Genomic DNA, 19,682 nt, shown 5'->3' with positions numbered 1-19,682 from the left:
ATCCTCAGTGCTGATAATAATGCACATAATAGAACCAAGGCTTTCGCAGCCACTACAGCCTAAAGCAACTATCCTGCCTCTTTTTCCTCGAACCACTCCACGTCATGTCACACGAGACTAGGTTTATGTATTTGCAGAGAAGACGGTGGGAGGATATCAGGTTTATACGATACACTGAGGCATTTGTTCTTTCATTATTAGGTGTTAGAATGAGTCTTATCAAAGATGCTAGCTGATCTGATTGAAAGATAAATTGCACAACGTTTGCTTTCAAAGTTAAGCTGATGCAGAGAAATGCCTAATAAGACTTCTCTTTAAGTTGCTTTGCATTGTTTGATAAGAAGTTAGATGATTCATTTCCATCCTGTTTGTGACATCAATACATGAAGCTTTTGGTGTGTCCAAAAACTCCCATCCCTGGAGAGTTGCTCAGCGTCTGGGATTTAGAAAGGAGAAAAACACCATGTATTTATCGGTTCTCATAATTACCGTGGAAATAAATACGCTTTTTAAATAGGAGCTCAGATTCTTGCACACAGCTGTCAAGTAATGCATTTGAACATTCACAGGTATCAGTATTCAGATCAAAGGGAAATAATACTAATACTTTGATATGTATTTAAAGACATCTACCCTATTTGTCCACTTGTAAGTCAAACAGAAATCCACCCGATGTATTTCTCTCCCTGCTTCTTCCATAAGTTACAATGACAGAAATAAGACCTCTTCATCATTAATTCATTTATGAGCTGAGCAGACATTTACATATTTTTGCAAATCATGCAGCATGGCGTTGCATCTCCCAACAGATTGGTGAGCATTAACAGTAATTGAAAAACGAAGTTAATTAAAAAACTTGGTAGTCTAAGGCCCCATTTACACGGGAACGCAAACAAATTCCATATCAAAAAAGTCTTCCGTTCACACGGATACGGCTCAATAAACGTGTCCCTTCACACGAGACCGCTCGAGACGCTGTAGTACATATGCCGGGCCTGTAAGTGGCGCTGTACTTCCGCCACAAAATACACCAAAAGCAGCGAAGAAGACCCCCGAGCATGGTTGCCCTTCTGTTTATTCTCCGCGGTGGATTTAGCAACATGTAGTTCATGTAGTTCTCCATGTCCACTTGTTGCTGATGGTTGTGGTAGAGGAGCTGTAGGTTTTGCACTAACATCTGTAGCATGGTCAGTAGCTACTGACAGTAGCTACTGACCATGCTACAGCAGTGAGCGGGAGAGGCGGGGCTATGGCTTCATCGCTATCAGGAAAATGATCGTATAGGGCAGGGGTCGGCAACAGGCGGACCGCGGTCCGGATCCGGACCCAGACGCCGACCTATACGGACCCGGACCTATAATCCATACATTAATAGGGGATTTCAATTTTGACGGGGCGATTCTATTTCAACCGCCGCCGGCAGGGGGCGAAAGACAGGAGTGAGCGATACAGGGAGAGAAACACAGAAGAAGAGACGAGAGCGCGGCAGAGAGAGGCGGAGAGGAGAGTGAGTGAAGAGAATAATTAGCGATACAGGGAGAGAAGCGGAGAGGAGAGTGAGTGAAGAGAATAATTAGCGATACAGGGAGAGGAGAGTGAACAGGCGAGTTAGCGGCAGACAGGGAGAGACACATAGTGACACATGGCGCTCTCCAAGAAGAGGAACGTGGACAGTGAGAACAGAGCTTTGAACCCCGAGTGGACTCATTCATGTTCATCCGGCCCACTGGGAGCTCAGAGCCAGTGTGTCTCATTTGTTCAGAGACCGTGGCGCTCATTAAAAGTGCCAAAACGCCACTGAGACAAAAAAAAAGTGTTTGACCAAACATTCCCTCTCAAGTGAGAACTGAGGTCACAAAAAATAAATATGGTTCCAGGGCAGGCTAACCGAGGCTAACCGAGGCTAACCAATGAGCTAACGGAGGCTAACCAATGAGCTAACCGAGGCTAACCAATGAGCTAACCGAGGCTAACCGAGGCTAACCAATGAGCTAACCGAGGCTAACCGAGGCTAACCAATGAGCACCTGCATGTGTGTATGAGAATGGCCCTGACACCATTTCAGCCCAGATTTAAACTGGCAGGACAAGCTCCAGCTCAATTCTCTGTGAACCAAAACAAGTGAGGGGCTGCAATATAAGAGGGACAGAAAGAGAAACTTTAAAACTGTTCAATTGTTATGATGTATGAAGACTGATATGTTCTATAATCGCCTGAAACTGTTAAGTCATGATGTGAAACGGTTAACAAAGAAAAAGGGAAACTCAAGCTGCTGCTGCACTTTATTTGATTTATCTAAAATTAAGCACTTTTAAGATGCACATATTTTCAAAAGCTATTTGATTTATTTTCTCTATTTTATTTTTAAATGCAGCCCGAGAGGAACATTACACATATCCACAGTATTTACTGTATATCTGTAGAGTTAAATGTTCATTGACTATACATATTGTTGTTTTTGAATTGTACTTTCTTTATTTGATTGGCAGTCAGCTGTTGATGACATGCAGACGTTGATAAAGCTACTTCAATATATACCACACTAATTCATGAAGCAACTTAGACATGTTGATGTTCCGGACCTTTGCATGGGGACATTTTCTCTAACTGGACCTCGTTGAATTTTAGTTGAAGACCCCTGGTATAGGGCGTACACACAGAGCCGTTTGCCCCCCAGACCGTTCCGTTTTGCAGATCTATCCACCTTGGGACCCGTTATCGTTTGCGGGGTCCGTTTCCGCGGTTCCGTTACGGCCTCCTGTGAACGGGCTATACGAAATAGAAAAGTAGCGGATACAACCCATTTGCGTTCTCGTGTAAACGGTGCCTAAGATGCACTGAAGCCCAACGACATGCACGTCTTCCACCCCTTATTACCTGTTGCTTTGCACTGTCCTACTTTGATGCTAATGATGCTAATCGATGCCCCTGAGCATTACGTCGTATTTTGTGCTCCTTTAGAGTCATTGTGTGGTCACATGGATGTGCGGAGAACTAGCAGCCTTACAGGTAGTTACAGGCAGCGTTCCTTTTTGCTCCTCATTTGAGGTTTCAAAGCTCCCGGAGCAGCAGCAGCTGGATCCCGGGTGCTAATCTCGGCACACCAAAGTCAAAGAGATGGCTTTCAAAGCGTAGCTCGGTCTCTCTCTGCCATCATCATTACCGCCGCTACAGATGGTCTCAGTTTTGCATGGCTACTGCGAGGCAGGGGGTGTCGAGTGAGCACTGCAAGGGAGACGGCTTGGTTTGTGGTTTGATGTGAAGGCGAGACAAAATGTTGGAAATGAAATGTTCCACACGCCTTCGTATGTTTCTCTCATCTTGCATCACAGTTGCAGTCCGTTCTGTATTGATTGTGAACACCTTATTTAGAGCTCAATAACAATGACATTATAAAGCACACTTTATAGCCATTGAGTCCAGTCCTTATCCCAGAGGGGTTTCGGGCTCCTGATTGGCCACAAAGCGTGGTAAAGCTTATTTCCTTTGATTATTGAATGTAGGAAGTCTATAAAACCGGGACCGCAGCATCTCATTGCTCCACGCTCAGCAGGGGCAATGAGGTTGCCATGGTGAGTGTGATTGAGAGTCCATTAGTGAACTGTTTGTATTGGTCACACAACAAGGCGCTGTGATCCGAGAGGAAGGACTGATTCTTTTTTACTTTTCTTCCCCATGGAGGGATCAGCGGCGCGCTGACAAAGTACACTCTTGAAAGACATTGTAATTACTCCTTGGTAGAAAAGTTAATAGCCTCCGATTCAATCATTTCCTCAAGCCAGTTATCAAATGATGGAAATTGGGACTTTTCCGCAATCAGCAATTCAGCAATGTTTCCTGCGAAGCTGTAAACAACTTCCCTCCCATCCACGGAGCACCTGAACCTAAAACTAAAGGTTGAATGATTTTAAATGTCACAGGGGGCAATCAGCAGGTCTCAAACCCACCATTACCCCAGAGCTGTCAGGGCATTTCTGCAAGGTGCCTTCTTTCCTCTCACACATGTAGAAATATCACCTGTGTCACAACTTAAATTTACATTGTGAGTGTTTGTATGGAAGACAGATGGACTTTTTAAACTGTGTTGTTCCTAGCATGATCAGAATACAGATGTGTCGATGCAGTAGCACGTTGGAGGCATTGGTACGCAACACTACCTTACCGTCTGCTCCGATTCTCAGGGGATTTCTAATTAACGTCCTACGAACACATCCGGATTTAAAGATTTCAAACCGAACATTAGATTGAATGTCATGCAAAGAAATGGCCTGTCTTAAAGGTCCATGTCCTGCTTTTCCGGTTCTGACCCGTCCCCTTGTTGTTATGTAGCTTCTGCATGTAACCGGTCTGCGAGTAAACTCTAACTCAGAGAAGACCTGTCTGCTGCCCCAGAACGCCTCGTTGGACATTTCTCTTTTCCCGTTGTTTGCTTCTTGGGTATAGTTACGTAGTTCGGGTATAGTGACGTTACGTCCGCGGAGCCGTTACGTTTGGACCAATCCGCGGACTTCCTCACACACTGGGCGGGACGTTGCGAGGCTCGCTGCTGCGAGAGGCGGGACACTGTGAGCCGGCTCAGTGGTGTGGGGTCGGCTGGGGTGTACGGTTTAACCATGTCCTGGATGTAGGAAGGGCCAGATCCATTCGCAGCATGGTACGCAAGCACCAGTGTCTTGAAGTGGATTCTAGCAGTTACCGGAAGCCAGTGGAGGGAGCGGAGGAGCGGAGTGGGAACATTTAGGAAGGTTGAAGACCAGACGAGCCGCTGCATTCTGGATGAGAGAGGTCGGATGGCACATGCAGGTAGACCAGCAGGAGGGAGCTGCAGTAGTCTAGGCGTGAGGTGACGAGAGCCTGGACCAGAACCTGCGTGGCTTTCTGGGTCAGCTGGGGACGCATCCTCCTGATGTTGTACATCAAGCTAACTTGTCCATTCAATTATCCAGTGATCTTACGTTGCCCATGTTCGTATGCTTATATCTCACGTTTTCTCTTTATATATTCCACTCGTTGTAATGGGACGGGAAACTTAGGACTTTGGCCTTCATCATCGACAGCAACCCTATCAAAACCCCATGCGCACCGCACCTTTTTACTAAGGCTTTCCCCACTAGTTAGTTTAATAGGTTTATTTTTCCACTACTTCCCCCCCCCCCTACCCGACTTGTAAAGCGACCTTGGGTTTCCTGAAAGGCGCTATAAAAATATTATATATTATTATTATTATTATGTTGAAGTGTTGCAAGTTACTTAAACATCTGGCCCAGAGCTGGGCAGACAAAGGAAGTAGACACGTCTAAAAATAGGGGGGCCTCCAGGTTCGGAGGTTTCATATCACAATGGATCCATGCTGCTCTCTTTCAGCCTGGGATGAAGGATCCTTTTACTGGAAGACACTCACCACGCTGGGATCAATGCAGGCCGAGGGATTCTGTTTCCGGCGTGTTCAGAATGATTCTCAAGGTTCCTCGCAGAAAGCCGTTATCGCATTAATATCAGATCAGAGAAACGGCCGGGTCCAATGGTTCAGTCCGTAGGGGATCTATTAACTCGCTGCCTGCTGTGGATGGACGCTTCACGAGGTTTCCTCAAGGGGACTGTTTCCAACGGTTACTCTCAGATATATCGAGTGTATTTTTCCTTAGTGATGATTGAAGGTCTCTCTTGTCGTTGGGTTCATTTTTCAATCCATCCTTTTGTCCGCCCATTCTTTATACTCTTCTCACGGATACTCGTTCATATCAGCAGGGAACGCTCCTAACAAAGTCGACGCTGTGACTATTGTCTCTCAGGATCTTCCTAGAATTACAAATATAATACAACATTCACATTTGCAAGAGTCTCTCAATCCACGAGACAAAGACGAGGCAGAACACATTTGCTTTGCATCCCATGGATATATCTCGTGGGAGTATCTTCACGACAGCTATCATTTGCGTGCATTTCTTTAACGCAGCTTGCACGATGTGAACCCGACCTGACGTTGTGTGGACAGATAGCACTGCAGTGCCGAGCTGATCAGCAGGTGCCTCAGACACCGGCGTCTGGCTGCACAACCTTTCACCCACCCACCTCGCACTCCAATCCCTTCCCTCCTCATGTCCTTGTGAGTAATGTGCCTTCCTCTCCACATGCTGCCCTTAAGACAACAGCAGCAGCTTACCGCTTCCCTTCGCCCGACACAGGTCCCCGAAATTACACCGTCAAATAGGATTAGAGCTTGCATTCGAGGTCGAGGTTGCGTGCGTGCGAGGGCTCGGATGAAACATCTATGAAGTAGTTTGTTTTTCGGCCAATTTATGTCAGAAGAGACGAAAGGTGCAGCAGCTCGGGGGGGCTGATGCCTTCGCAGGCGAGTCGGTGCGGAAACGAGACCGGAGGGGGTGAGCTAGGGGTTTGAAGGGGTGATTCATTGCAATCTGCCACAATGGTATATGTGCCCAACGCTGATATCTCAGCCTGGGTCCGTCCTTAATGAAGCCTGCTGGCAGTAAGCCTTTTTACTCAGCGGCCACATGACAAAAGACATCATGTTTCACAGCGAGACTCCATGCTTTTTATCTTCTATTCAAACCGATGCCCTTTTTAAGCAATCTTTGAACAGAGAAACTGTCAGAGACATTATCATTTATACCAAACCAATTAGTCTTAAGATTTACAATTTAGACAACAAGGAATGGATTAAATGATCTTTTAATGAATGACTATGAAGAATATACACTGAAACATGTCTTTCTTTTATATTGCTGCGACATAAAAAAACTATTTTCAAATGTTCTGTAGGAAGCAAAACAATCATGTAAAAACCATTCAAGGGAAAATGGAGATAAAGTAAATGTGGCATCTCAATAATAAACTCACCATGCACTCTGGAATGGAAAACATATTGCGTTTTTTTATTGCTTTATATAAAAGTGATGCAAACTAAATGGACAGTTAACGCAGAGGCTTTAAAGCACATGTGACAAACTCGAGGCCCGGGGGCCAAATCAGGCCCGTGGTGGATTTAATTTCGGCCCGCAGGATAATTTCTAATTCCTATTAGATCTGGCCCGCCGGTATATTGCACCTTCACTCCATCCTGAGGGTCTCCTCCGCTCAGAGCCGGACCCCAAACATTGATGACCTTGCACCCAAGATGAGACGCCAAGTATCTGACCTAGCATCTCAGAGCAGCACACTGAGCTCAATGGATGCTTCCTTCTGCACTTTCTCTCTCAGGACAACAGGGCATGTTTGTTTCTCTTTGAGGGGAATAGTTTTGTTGAAGCTGTTGTTGGCCTGTGGGGAAATGTACTCATAAGAAGTGACTCTGGAGAAGCTGCAGATAGAGCCATGAGAAATGAATGCAGCTGATTATTTAATATTAAATGTTGTTTTTATAGGCAATCATTTAAGCTTTGTTAGTTCCAGGTTTAATATGTGCAATAAGTTCATTTCAATACGTTCTGCATTGAACATTGAACCAGTCCGGCCCTCCACTAGTACCCATTTTTCTATGTTGGCCCACTGTGTGTTTGAGTTTGACCCCCCTGCTTTAAAGCCACAGTTTGAACACTATCCTCTACAGCAGGGGTGTCAAACTCAAGGCCCGGGGGCCAAATCCGGCCCGCGACTTCATTTTATGTGGCCCCATAAGAGCTTGCAAAGAATATAATATGTTTATTATACGGTTACATGCTACAGAAGCACGTTGCCCATAAACTACATGTCCCACAATGCATCTCAAATTTGACTTTTTTTCCAAAATGTTATTTTTTCCTCCAGAATTTGGCTTTTCTTTTTAAATCATTTTGTGACATTCTCACTGAAGAGACTTGCAATGATTTGCCCTAGACTTCTGCTTTCAGACGTAGTTAATTATGACGTTATTACCCTATCCGATAATAATCCAATGCAGAGGCAATAAAGTAATATAATACATTATTTTATATATATTAAATATTTGTATATGTATTTTTATATAGTCTTAAAGTCACAACCGGCCCTTTGAGTGCAACCTTAATGCTGATGTGGCCCGTGATGAAATTGAGTGTGACAGCCCTGAGGCCTTGGTGAGTGATGCCAAAAAGTCAATCCATTATCACGTTTCCTTTGCAGTCTTTCAAACACCGGCCCCACTTGCAAGGAAGCCGCTTTGGAGAAAATGGTGGCCCAAAGGAAGGGTTGCAGACCGTGCCTCTTTCCGCCTCATCACCCCCGCTATCCCCCAGACAAAAGAAACAACTCGGAGACAACGCAGGGCCAAGAATACAGATGTTGAGCAATCTGTGTGTCGATGAAACACGTCCCCTGCTTCGCCCGCGAAATGGAAGTACCATCGTAAAAGAAATGATCCGGCTGAGAATAATCCTCCGACGTGTCAAAGGGAGCTTTTATTTGCTCACGCTGTACTCGCCGTATATCTTACAAATCACCCTACGGCATTTCCCCATTTCTCGTTGCTGCATATGATGGTTTCGGTTACTGTATGATGAAAGTAGACGATTGGAATTGGTGGCAAATAAAAAAAAAAGAGAAACCCCGTTGAAACGTCTGACTCCATTGCTCGGGGTGAGATTGAAGCTGTCTCTCTGTCAGTCGGCAGTCTCCAAGCACCCTGCGTCCATCTGTGCTCAGCCTGTGTGCGGTCGATCTTCTAAACCCACATTATGTGCATCGTAAAATATTGTTGCATGAGTGGGAGCATATTCCTGCACCTCTCTAATCCTCATCTCAGACCCCTAATCTTAGTTTTTCTTTAAATTACAGAACCTAATTACCTATCAGTAGAAATGCAGCTGCATACCGCGGCCATATGTGATGTAACAACATTCGCTGCGTGTCTCGGGAAGTTAATCCTATCAAATGAGGATAAGTGCAACACAAAGTCTAACACACTCACATCAGCCGGCACCGCAGCTGATCTGAACCAACAGGTACATGTTGCACTGAGCACGCCTACTCTTAATGTCTGTCTTGATTTAATATGCATACATCAATGCATACAGGAGACGTAGCTTCAAGGGCAGAACATAAGATACTCTAACATGTGATGTGAAAACATACTTTCATATTGAATTATGTCCAAAGCATCCCGGAGGACGCCTGCATAGCCGCGGCCGCCGTACAGCTGCCAAGCCAGGCTGCGCTTTCCATGGGAATTCTATATCTGCTGTCGGAGTACAGTCGTAAACGAGCAGGTCTCTGTCCGGAGCCTTCCTCTTGTTGTTTATCATCCCGTCCCACATTCACCATCTGTAGACCCCCCCGACGGGATGGGCCGTCTCTCCCCACGCATACATCTGAGGTGTGACACGGGAAGTGTGATGGAGAGCGGGAAAGAAAGTAGGAAGACGAGAAAGGAGATGCTATATGTCAGGCCTTGACAGACTGGGGCATATGGCGGCTGTTGCTCTCACCTGTGGTGTCTGCAGGCGGGCCGTGAATCAAGGAAGGCAGCCAGGCTACCACATATAGCAGAGGTCAAACTGCATCCTCTCTGGCACAGATTAGATTTACACCGACAGCGATAATAAGGCGGGACTGGCAGCCCCCCAGAGGCCTTCGGACCATAAGGGGGATGGATGACAGCCTCCTGAGTCTGCGAGAATGTCTTCAATGACATGTTGACCCAAAATGTTGGGGGAATATTTTCCAAGGTCCATAACTTTGACCCAGTTGATCAGTTCTGTCCTGACTGAGCACACACACCTGTAACCTGGCTGCTGCTCTCAGTGCTGTGTCTCCTTGTTCCTGCCTGCTGGATCAGCTGGTAGAGGGTTAGGGTTCTTTCTTGTTATCCACAATGTTGATTATTCTCTCTGAACTAGATACACACACGGGTCTGGGGTAGAGTTCTTCAGAGTTGACGTGGCAACTCAACCGTGAAGTCAGAACCTCTGGCTCTTGGACTTGTTTTGTGAAGCAGCCAAGGTTCAAATCAAATCAAGTTTTATTTATAAACGATGTTTGGTGCAGCCAAAGTGCTGTACATAAAATAAAATTAGCCTACATAGAGACACTTTACAGCAAATACAACGGCACAGATTGTTCAGAATATCAGTATGAGAAAAACGACACCATCTGTCCTTAGACCCTCTGTCCTTAGACCCTCTGTCCTTAGACCCTCTGTCCTCAGACCCTCTGTCCTTAGACCCTCTGTCCTTAGACCCTCTGTCCTCAGACCCTCTGTCCTTAGACCCTCTGTCCTCAGACCCTCTGTCCTTAGACCCTCTGTCCTTAGACCCTCTGTCCTCAGACCCTCTGTCCTTAGACCCTCTGTCCTTAGACCCTCACATCGTACAAGGAAACACTTCCAGAGAAAACCCACAGTTTAAAGGGAACATGGGAGAAACCTCAGGGAGAGCAGCAGAGGAGGGATCCCTCTCCCAGGACGGACAGACTGCAATAGATGCCGTGTGTGAATCCAAGAGATAATACATGTCACAGCATAGAGACCGAATGTTAGGAAATGCATGTGTCTGTAATGAGAAGATGAGTCCACGAGGATGTCAGCTACAGTCCTGTGGGAGCCATCAGGGAAGTAGCATGACGAGACCCAGGCAGGACCGCAGAGACAGGTTCAGCCACGACCCGAAGTCCACGACTTAATCCAGGACACAGGATAGAGGATCCAGGACACAGGATAGAGGATCCAGGACACAGGATAGAGGATCCAGGACACAGGACCACAGCAAGAGGATCAGCTTCGACTCCGGATCCCGGCGTAGATATAGATACAAAACAAGAAGAAAGATTTGGCTGGGTTAATGAGAACAAGAGAACACACAGACGCAGACAGGTTACAGGTGTGTGTGCTCAGTCAGGACAGAACTGATCAACCGGGTCACAGTTATGGGCCTTGGGAAATATGTCCCCAGCGTGAAGATTAATATACAATTATATATAAAACTAAAAAGCACAATTTTCAACATGGTCAAAAGCAAAGCATGGTTCTGTTGGATGGAAATAATGCGCAAGCTAACGGAGATTTGCAATAAAAGTGGAAAATCCCAATTATTCTACATATTATCGATACGCAGAGCAAGCTCTGACAGCATGTACATAATGTGCAGGACATATGAAGCAGTCTGAAATCTCTCTCTTTGACATACTCTCAGTATTCACACACAACACGCACGGAGAACAGAGAAGCTGTCGCCCCTCCTGGACGAAGCGTCTCTGACCAGTCGTCGGATTATCTCGTGACCGTTTTGTTTAGGGAGACATAAGTCATTTCCAAGACGTGTTTTTCCTCGTGGGAGAAGGACGATCAACCGTCCTGCTCGTCCCGCGGCGATGACCTTTTAAGAACAGTATATTTACGGTATCCGTCATGTGGAAATGATCTCTCTCATTGCTCCATTAGCATGTGTAGCATCAGCCCCCTCAAAAGCCACTTCCGTCATTATGTGAAGTTATCTCCTAAACGGAGGTCTGCACTGCATGGAAATGTGCGTTTAATTATCTTATTATTATAAGTTATGCAAATATATCACTTCTTTAACGATGATTACATGTCAGCGCCGTCTCTGTTCAGGAGCATCAGTCTTTCGTGGCGTCTGCGGGTTCCTCCTCTGCACATTCAGAAAGCGTCGTGGCTTTTATGGACCCACATAAAAGACCTTCAGTATCTGTACACTCCGAGGGCAACATACATTTATACTTTATTATCAGGGAGTACCAAGAAGTCAGTGAAGTCGCTTCAGCTGATTCAAAATGCTGCGGCTCGTGTCCTACCCAGAGTTAGGAAAAGGGACCACATGACTCCTGTTCTGGCTGCCTTACACTGGCTCCCTATAGAACACAGGAACGCATTTAAAATTCTTCTTCTCGCCTACAAAGCCCTTAATGGGCAGACGCCATCTTCCCTTAAAGAACTCATTATACCCTACTGGCCTACTCGGGCATTGCGTTCCAAGAATGCAGGGTTGTTGGTTGTTCCTAGAATCTCTAAAAGTACAATGGGAGCCAGAGCCTTTTCTTATCAAGCTCCACATTTGTGGAATCAGCTTCCAGTTTGTGTTCGGGCGGCAGACACCCTATCCGGTTTTAAGAGTGCGCTTAAGACCTTCCTTTTTGATAAAGCTTATAGTTAGGGCTGATTAGATTCAGCCCCTAGTTTTGCTGATAGTGTGTCGGGGGACATCTTGCTTCTTCCTTCTCTCTGTCTGTACCCGTGTACACTCATGTTCCGATTAACCCAGCTTCCCCACATCTCTTTCTTTTTGGTGTCTATATACGCCGGGATCCGGAGTCATGGATGATCCTGCGGTCCTGTGTCCTGAGTCCTGAGTCCTGAGTCCTGGACTTCGAGTCGTGGCTGAACCTGTCTCTGCGGTCCTGCCTGACTCTCGTCATGCTGCTTCCCTGATGGCTCCCACAGGATTGTTGACATCCTCGTGGATTCATCTTCCTATTATACACACATGCATTTCCAAACATCTGGACTACCTATGTTGCAAATGTATTATCTTTTCGATTTACACAGGGCATCTATTGCACGTCTGTCCGTCCTGGGAGAGGGATCCCTCCTCTGCTGCTCTCCCCGAGGTTTCTCCCATGGTCCCTTTAAACTGTGGGTTTTCTCCGGAAGTCTTTCCTTGTACAATGTGAGGGTCTAAGGACAGAGGGTCTAAGGACAGAGGGTCTGAGGACAGAGGGTCTGAGGACAGAGGGTCTGAGGACAGAGGGTGTCGTATTGTCATACTGATATTCTGTACAAACTGTGAAGTCCACTGAGACAAATGTAACATGTGTGATATTGGGCTATAAATAAACATTGATTGATTGATTGATTGATTGATTGATTGATTGATTGATTGATACAGATACAGAAACAGAAACATATTCGAAGGGCCGGGCCGCTCACTAGAGGAGAGGTTTATTGCCTCATAAGTTCAGTTATAAGTTTGCAAAATCAATCACATGTAAGTGAATGATGCTGCAGCCTACAGTACATGACAGCTTTCCATGTTGTTAGCAGCTCATCCTTTAAATCAGAAGCGTCAGATTGCTTATCATAGCAGGAAATAGGAAGGGTATATTTCAAGGTTATGTAAATAAATTTGATAGAACATATTTTCCACTTGAATTGACTGAACGTGGGCTCATTAACACATGAACACTGCTGTGTAAGATGTGTACAGATATATTTAAGCTCAAGTTTCATCAGTGGGCCATACTCCATTATACTTTACATAAAATGGTAGTTTGGACACCCCTGGTTTAAGACAAGCAACGTTTTGCAAGTTCCTTTTTATACAGGAACATAATTAAGAGAAGAATTGTATTAATCAGAACTTCATCCGGCCTTTCCTCTTCAAAGGCATCGGGGTTTCTTTGATCCAGAGTAGTAGTAGTAGCAGGAGATAGGAGGAAGGACCACAGTGTGCTTCAAAGCCTTCCCTCTGCCTCCGGGCACTCGCTCTGAAAGACGGATGGTGATGGCCGGGCGCGTCAGAAACATAATGCGATCCGATTCCCCCGGGGTTCGGCCCCCGAGCCCCTGCCGTCCAGATTAACTTGGTGTCATGTCCTGTGATGTCCACCTTTAGGTTTGTATTACTTTCTTTTCTTTATTCCTTTCATCCAGTCCCCACATGTGGTCCGTTGTACAGCTCACTGACCTCCACAGTGACGCATGTGGACTCTGTGGATCTGTAGAAGACACGTACGAGGAATTTGACTTGGTGTCGTACGTTGGCAACCATTTTAAGAACACTGTACATGACGTAACAAAGCTGCCTTAATTAAAAAGAATAACACGATTAATTTCATAGTTCAATAAATAAATACGTTATTTCATGTAAGATTATAATCGTTAAATATGGCATGATTTAATACAGCTTTGTTTTATCTGTTCCACCAATAACTGTTTGTTGTTTCTTCTGCCTAGGAACTTTTGTCGATACGCTGGACGACTCGAGGTGACTTGACGTCTTCATCGAAGCTCTGCTGCCGCCTGTGACAAGTTGTCGTCGTGACAAAGTTACTCAGAAAAGGAACTTTAAAGATGAATCTGCTTTCAGCGGCCAACGAGGCATTTGTTTTATGTTTTCATGTCCTATTTTCATTTATATATTTTCATTCATATATGTGTAGCGCACTATGCTAATATGTGTGGCTTTGTATACGTGTTATCCGTTGTTGTAGTGCTCACGGCGTAACGGGAGAGGGGAGGCTACAAGATGAAAACTACAAGAAATAGACGCCCGTTTCAAAGGCGTCGTGAAGAGAGCTGCACGATAATAACATTAAAACATATAGTTAACATAAAGCAGTATTTACATTGAAATAGAACGGAATAAAATATGTGCAGTAAAAAAACAGATATTGTCAACATTCGTGTAAGGACACGGTGGTTTTCCAATCCTCACCTTCATTTAGATTCCTCCTGGAAATAATTACTGCACTTTATTCCTTTATCCCTTATCCCTAAGTATGTATGCTACGTGTATTTTGTTGTCTTATGTTTTGACGGCACCCTTGAAAGGGAGAAGCATGTATCTCATTGTACATGTATAATGACATTAAGTATTCTATTCTCACCTTCATTTAAATTCCAACGTTGGCGGCTAAAGCAAATCTCGTAATAGCCATTCTCCCTTATATATTCGCCCTATCTTCCCTTTCTTTAAAAGCTTTTCTTACACAGATGGATGCACTAATTTGGGTCGGAGAGAATCCCAATTAACGTAGAGGTCGTTTGTTTAGTCCTCCTCATTTGATCCATTTTATGCAGGAGGGAAACAGGGAAAATCGTTACCCAGCTTAAAAGAAACCTAAGTGAATTACAGTAATTATTTAATGCTCCGTCTTGATCGAGCTAAGTGTCTGTACAGGCGTTTTATTTATTTCCTTAATAGCCCCTTCATCTCCCAAGGTCCCTCTGTGGACTGTGATAAAGAAACATGAACAGTGGGCCAATCACACGGTGCGGAAAAGCAGATGCTGGGATTCGGTACGTATCACTTCTCATCTTAATGCATTACCTGAACATAATGTTCTCAATACATGCAGGAAAGGCCTGAGCTGTATCTCCCGCGGTAATCAAAGAAAGTGGGCAATTTGTTTGTTTTGTCGGCGCTAAAAGGAAAAGTACGAGAAATATTTTGAAAGTGTTTAACCCAATTTCTGACAAACTATTAAAGTTAGGGATAGTCTCTTTGATTAGATGCAGCCCCTAGTTCTGCTGATAGTCTGTCGGGGGACATCTTGCTTCTTCCTTCTCTCTGTCTGTACCTGTGTCCTCTCATGTTCCCATTAACCCAGCTTCCCCACATCTCTTTCTTTGTGGTGTCTCTATACGCCGGGATCCGGAGTCATGGGTGATCCTGCGGTCCTGAGCCCTGGATCTCGAGTCGTGGCTGTGGTCCTGGATCATCGGTCCTGGATGGATATCCTCGTGGATTCATCTTCCTATTATACACACATGCATTTCTAAACATTTGGACTATATGCTGTAAAATGTATTATCTCTTCGATGTACACACGGCATCTATTGCACGTCTGTCCGTCCTGGGAGAGGGATCCCTCCTCTGCTGCTCTCCCTGAGGTTTCTCCCATGTTCCCTTTAAACTGTGGGTTTTCTTCGGAAGTTTTTCCTTGTACGATGTGAGGGTCTAAGGACAGAGGGTCTGAGGACAGAGGGTCTAAGGACAGAGGGTCTGAGGACAGAGGGTCTGAGGACAGAGGGTCTAAGGACAGAGGGTGTAAGGACAGAGGGTCTACGGACAGAGGGTCTAAGGACAGAAGGTCTACGGACAGAGGGTCTAAGGACAGAGGGTCTACGGACAGAGGGTCTGAGGACAGAGGGTCTGAGGACAGAGGGTGTCGTATTGTCATACTGATATTCTGTACACACTGTGAAGTCCACTGAGACAAATGTAACATGTGATATTGGGCTATAAATAAACATTGATTGATTGATTGATTGATTGATTGATTGATTGATTGATTGAAGCTCAAACATCATCTTTTGAATATATATCCTGCTGCTATGGACCATGTCGCTCTCTTATTTGCACTCTGTACACCATCTGTTTTTTAAATATACATCCTGCTTCCTGAGGTAAACGGTTATTCTGTGTGTACAAACATATTTTGAGATTGACACTAAAGTTGACTTTGACTTCGAAGCTGCAGCCGTCTGGAGGAACTTGTAAGAGCTCTAATACTTGTGTGAGCGAGTGAACAGGCATCCCGTGTGTGTGGGATTGAAATGTGAATCTCGCATCGTAATAATAGACCCGGCCTCTAAAGGGATGTACAAATGTTATTGCTGACAAAATGCCAACCATAGTTTTAAAATACAGGGTTTTATTCTCTGAAGGGTAATGATTGCGTTGTCCTCTATTTAAAGTAGGGTCCAGTCGCTTCTAGAGCCACAGTACCTTGGAACCAAATCACTCGCAAGACATAGAATCACAGCAGCCCCGAAATACGTTTGGTAAAGACGGCTTTAGCTACACTACTTAGGCAGATGCATCTTGGTTTTGGCCCAAAAGCTCACGTCCTTCCAGCTGGAGCGAAGCACTTAGGATTGGTGTGTTGTTTGTGATGCTCAAGTCAAAATTGGTGGATTTCTCTGTCAACACTTGAGTCAAAAGTGAAGTTTAAAGAGGCCCTATCATGCTTTTTCTAACAGTAGTGTGTTCTACAATACCACAGTCCTGAAGACCTTTTTGAACATTATATAGACCCTCCAGAAAAACGCGGGAAAAAAATCCTTGATTATGCGATTAAATATGCGGGGTTTTTATGTGATTTTATGCGGTGAAATTGCGGAAAGTTGCGAAAAATAATTAATAATAATAATAATTGTTTTTAAATATTGGGCTGTCTTATTTATTCTCTCTCACACACAACCTGCCACTAGCGTTAAATCCCTTTCCGATTCAATTAAACACATTCAATGTTTATTTATTGTAAAAGCAATTGGGCTATTTTAAACACACACACACACACACACACACACACACACACTTCTCCGCCTCATTCTGTTTTCATTTACTCGTTCGTTATCTGACCAGCTTCAATCTCGTAGGCTTCTCACCTCGTTTCTTGTAGCCCTCGAAAGGGTTTTGGAGGTCGATGCCTCGGTGAACGTGCGGCCTTTTGAAAATCTGCGCCATTTTGCTGATTATGCGGTAAATTCTGCGATGGCAGAATCGCGTTTTTCTGGAGCGTCTAATTATAGCATGGAAACACGTCAGTCACAAATACAAACATGAACCCGAACATTTGCAGAATAGGTCAATTTGAATGATTCTGTGAGCATGAACCTCAGGGAAGTGTCCTGGGAAGCACCGGGAACACTTGCTTACTCGGGATTGGTGAGAAAACAAACAGTTCAGTCCGAAGAAATGAAGATACATTCAGCTCCACATTTGGCACAGCTGTTGGAGCCAAATGAAAACCACCTGCTCATTCATACGGTCTCACAATCTGACATGGCTGCGACTCGGAGAGCCATGCCTCTTCTGCCGGTTCACCAGTTTAATGCCTCTCGTTGTAAACGTGCATTGGATAGTGTTAGAAATTAAAATCAATGTTTTGAGAGCATAATGCACCTTAAACATACAGTCAGTTTAAGTGCTGTTTTATACTGAAAAACCAGAAGTTCTTGTGCACAACCAGTTGTTAAGCTTTTATTCTGAAAATCCTTCATCTCCGGTTAGCATGAGGCTAATATACCATTTACTATAGAGGTGAATTTAGCAGCGATATGATATGATGTTGCACAGCGAAACCTACTGATTTCAACACTACAACTATAGACGTTGAGATAGTATTATTGTTGGATAAGGAACAGTTTATTTGATTACGTTATTGTTTACAGTTGTGGGTAGCATGTGACAACATTCGGAACGACCGGAAACCAAACTGCTGTGAAGTATTTCCTGTATTTTTAGGAGTATTGATGATAGCGTTTAGAATGTGTTAAATGAAAAGTCATGAAAGAGTTAAGGAGGAGAAAAGGCGTGTTTAGATATATATTGAATGTACAATGTCTGTATCCTCTGATATGCGTAACAACGGACATTGAAACGTGGAGAGCCGGCCCGCAGGGAGGAGCCAGCAGAGGATATATAAACAGCGCGACCTGAGGGGTTCGGCCTCTTTCACCGCTGACCAGAGCCAGCTGTATTTCTGTCGGACAATATCCTGTTTGTGACATTACCACGCTTTTCATTAATTAAAGTACCAATTTGAACCTTCTCAGAGACTCCATTTAGTCTCCTTTTTAAACTTCTGTCCTGGACGCTAGAATAACCACACACAGATAACAATAGGAGCATTTCATTGCAGAGTAGAATTGGTAAACAATGTACGGGGGCTGCAAGTGTCGAGGCTTTTATGTGCACATAGCTTCTCTCTAAAATATAAGCTTGCATCCCTCGATAACGTGATGCTGTCTTCGAGAAGGAGGATATATGGGTGTGCGGTGAAGCGAATCGGGATAATACTTCTGAATGGACATTTTTCTATAACGTAATTTCAATTTCACCCTGTCCTTTGAGGTCAATGAATCTGTGTCTGTCTGGCTGTGCCCTGGGAAGGTAAACTTAACTTACTGCTATATCTCTTTCCGCAGCACAGCCAATAGTGAACGTCCCAAACGTAATCAATTATCGGAGCTCCAATGGCAGAGAATGCAGAATGCTGATAAGACTTTGTAGACTTTTCCTAATGAAGAGAGAAAAGACCATTTGGTTCAATACCCCGGGGGAGTTTCTTTCTCCTGGTAAAAGAGAATTATTCATTGCATTCTTTACGGGAAACGTCGACCTTTCCCAATAAGTCACCCAGTTGTTGTCCCGTTTCTGTCGTGCTGAGCAGGATCCGAGGCAATGTCGATTTTATGTCATATGCTTTGCTCGGCTCCTTCCTAAAGGCATCATTGTCAGGCTGACAGTGCACTGACTTTGGCTCGATCGCATTATATACACGACTGGGTGTGATATTTATCAAGGGGCAGTGAGACTTGTCATGCGTGCGTGGTCTAAAATCGGCATTGCCTCTGCTTTCAGTGCAGCCTGACGGACTCAAAGGCATTTGCTTTCACAACAGAGCCGGCCAGCTAACCAATCAGAGCACACTGGGCTCTGGTTTCAGACAGAGGGTGAAAAGAGGTGCTGCAGCACAGGCAGTATGAGAGAAATAAAGAGCTTTTTGAACATTAAAGCATGGAGACATGAAGAGACACTACATACTGATATACACCTGAACATCAGCAGGAGAGGACTCTTTAAAGTAGAAACACTACATACTGATATACACCTGAACATCAGCAGGAGAGGACTCTTTAAAGTAGAGACACTAGTACTGATATACACCTGAACATCAGCAGGAGAGGACTCTTTAAAGTAGAGACACTGCATACTGATATACACCTGAACATCAGCAGGAGAGGACTCTTTAAAGTAGAGACACTACACACTGATATACACCTGAACATCAGCAGGAGAGGACTCTTTAAAGTAGAGACACTACATACTGATATACACCTGAACATCAGCAGGAGAGGACTCTTTAAAGTAGAGACACTAGTACTGATATACACCTGAACATCAGCAGGAGAGGACTCTTTAAAGTAGAGACACTACATACTGATATACACCTGAACATCAGCAGGAGAGGACTCTTTAAAGTAGAGACACTACATACTGATATACACCTGAACATCAGCAGGAGAG

The sequence above is a fragment of the Pseudochaenichthys georgianus genome, chromosome 20 (assembly GCF_902827115.2).
Source record: "Pseudochaenichthys georgianus chromosome 20, fPseGeo1.2, whole genome shotgun sequence".
NCBI classification, from domain to species: domain Eukaryota; kingdom Metazoa; phylum Chordata; class Actinopteri; order Perciformes; family Channichthyidae; genus Pseudochaenichthys; species Pseudochaenichthys georgianus.
The sequence above is the reverse complement of the archived record's forward strand: the minus strand, read 5'-3'. Positions refer to the sequence as shown.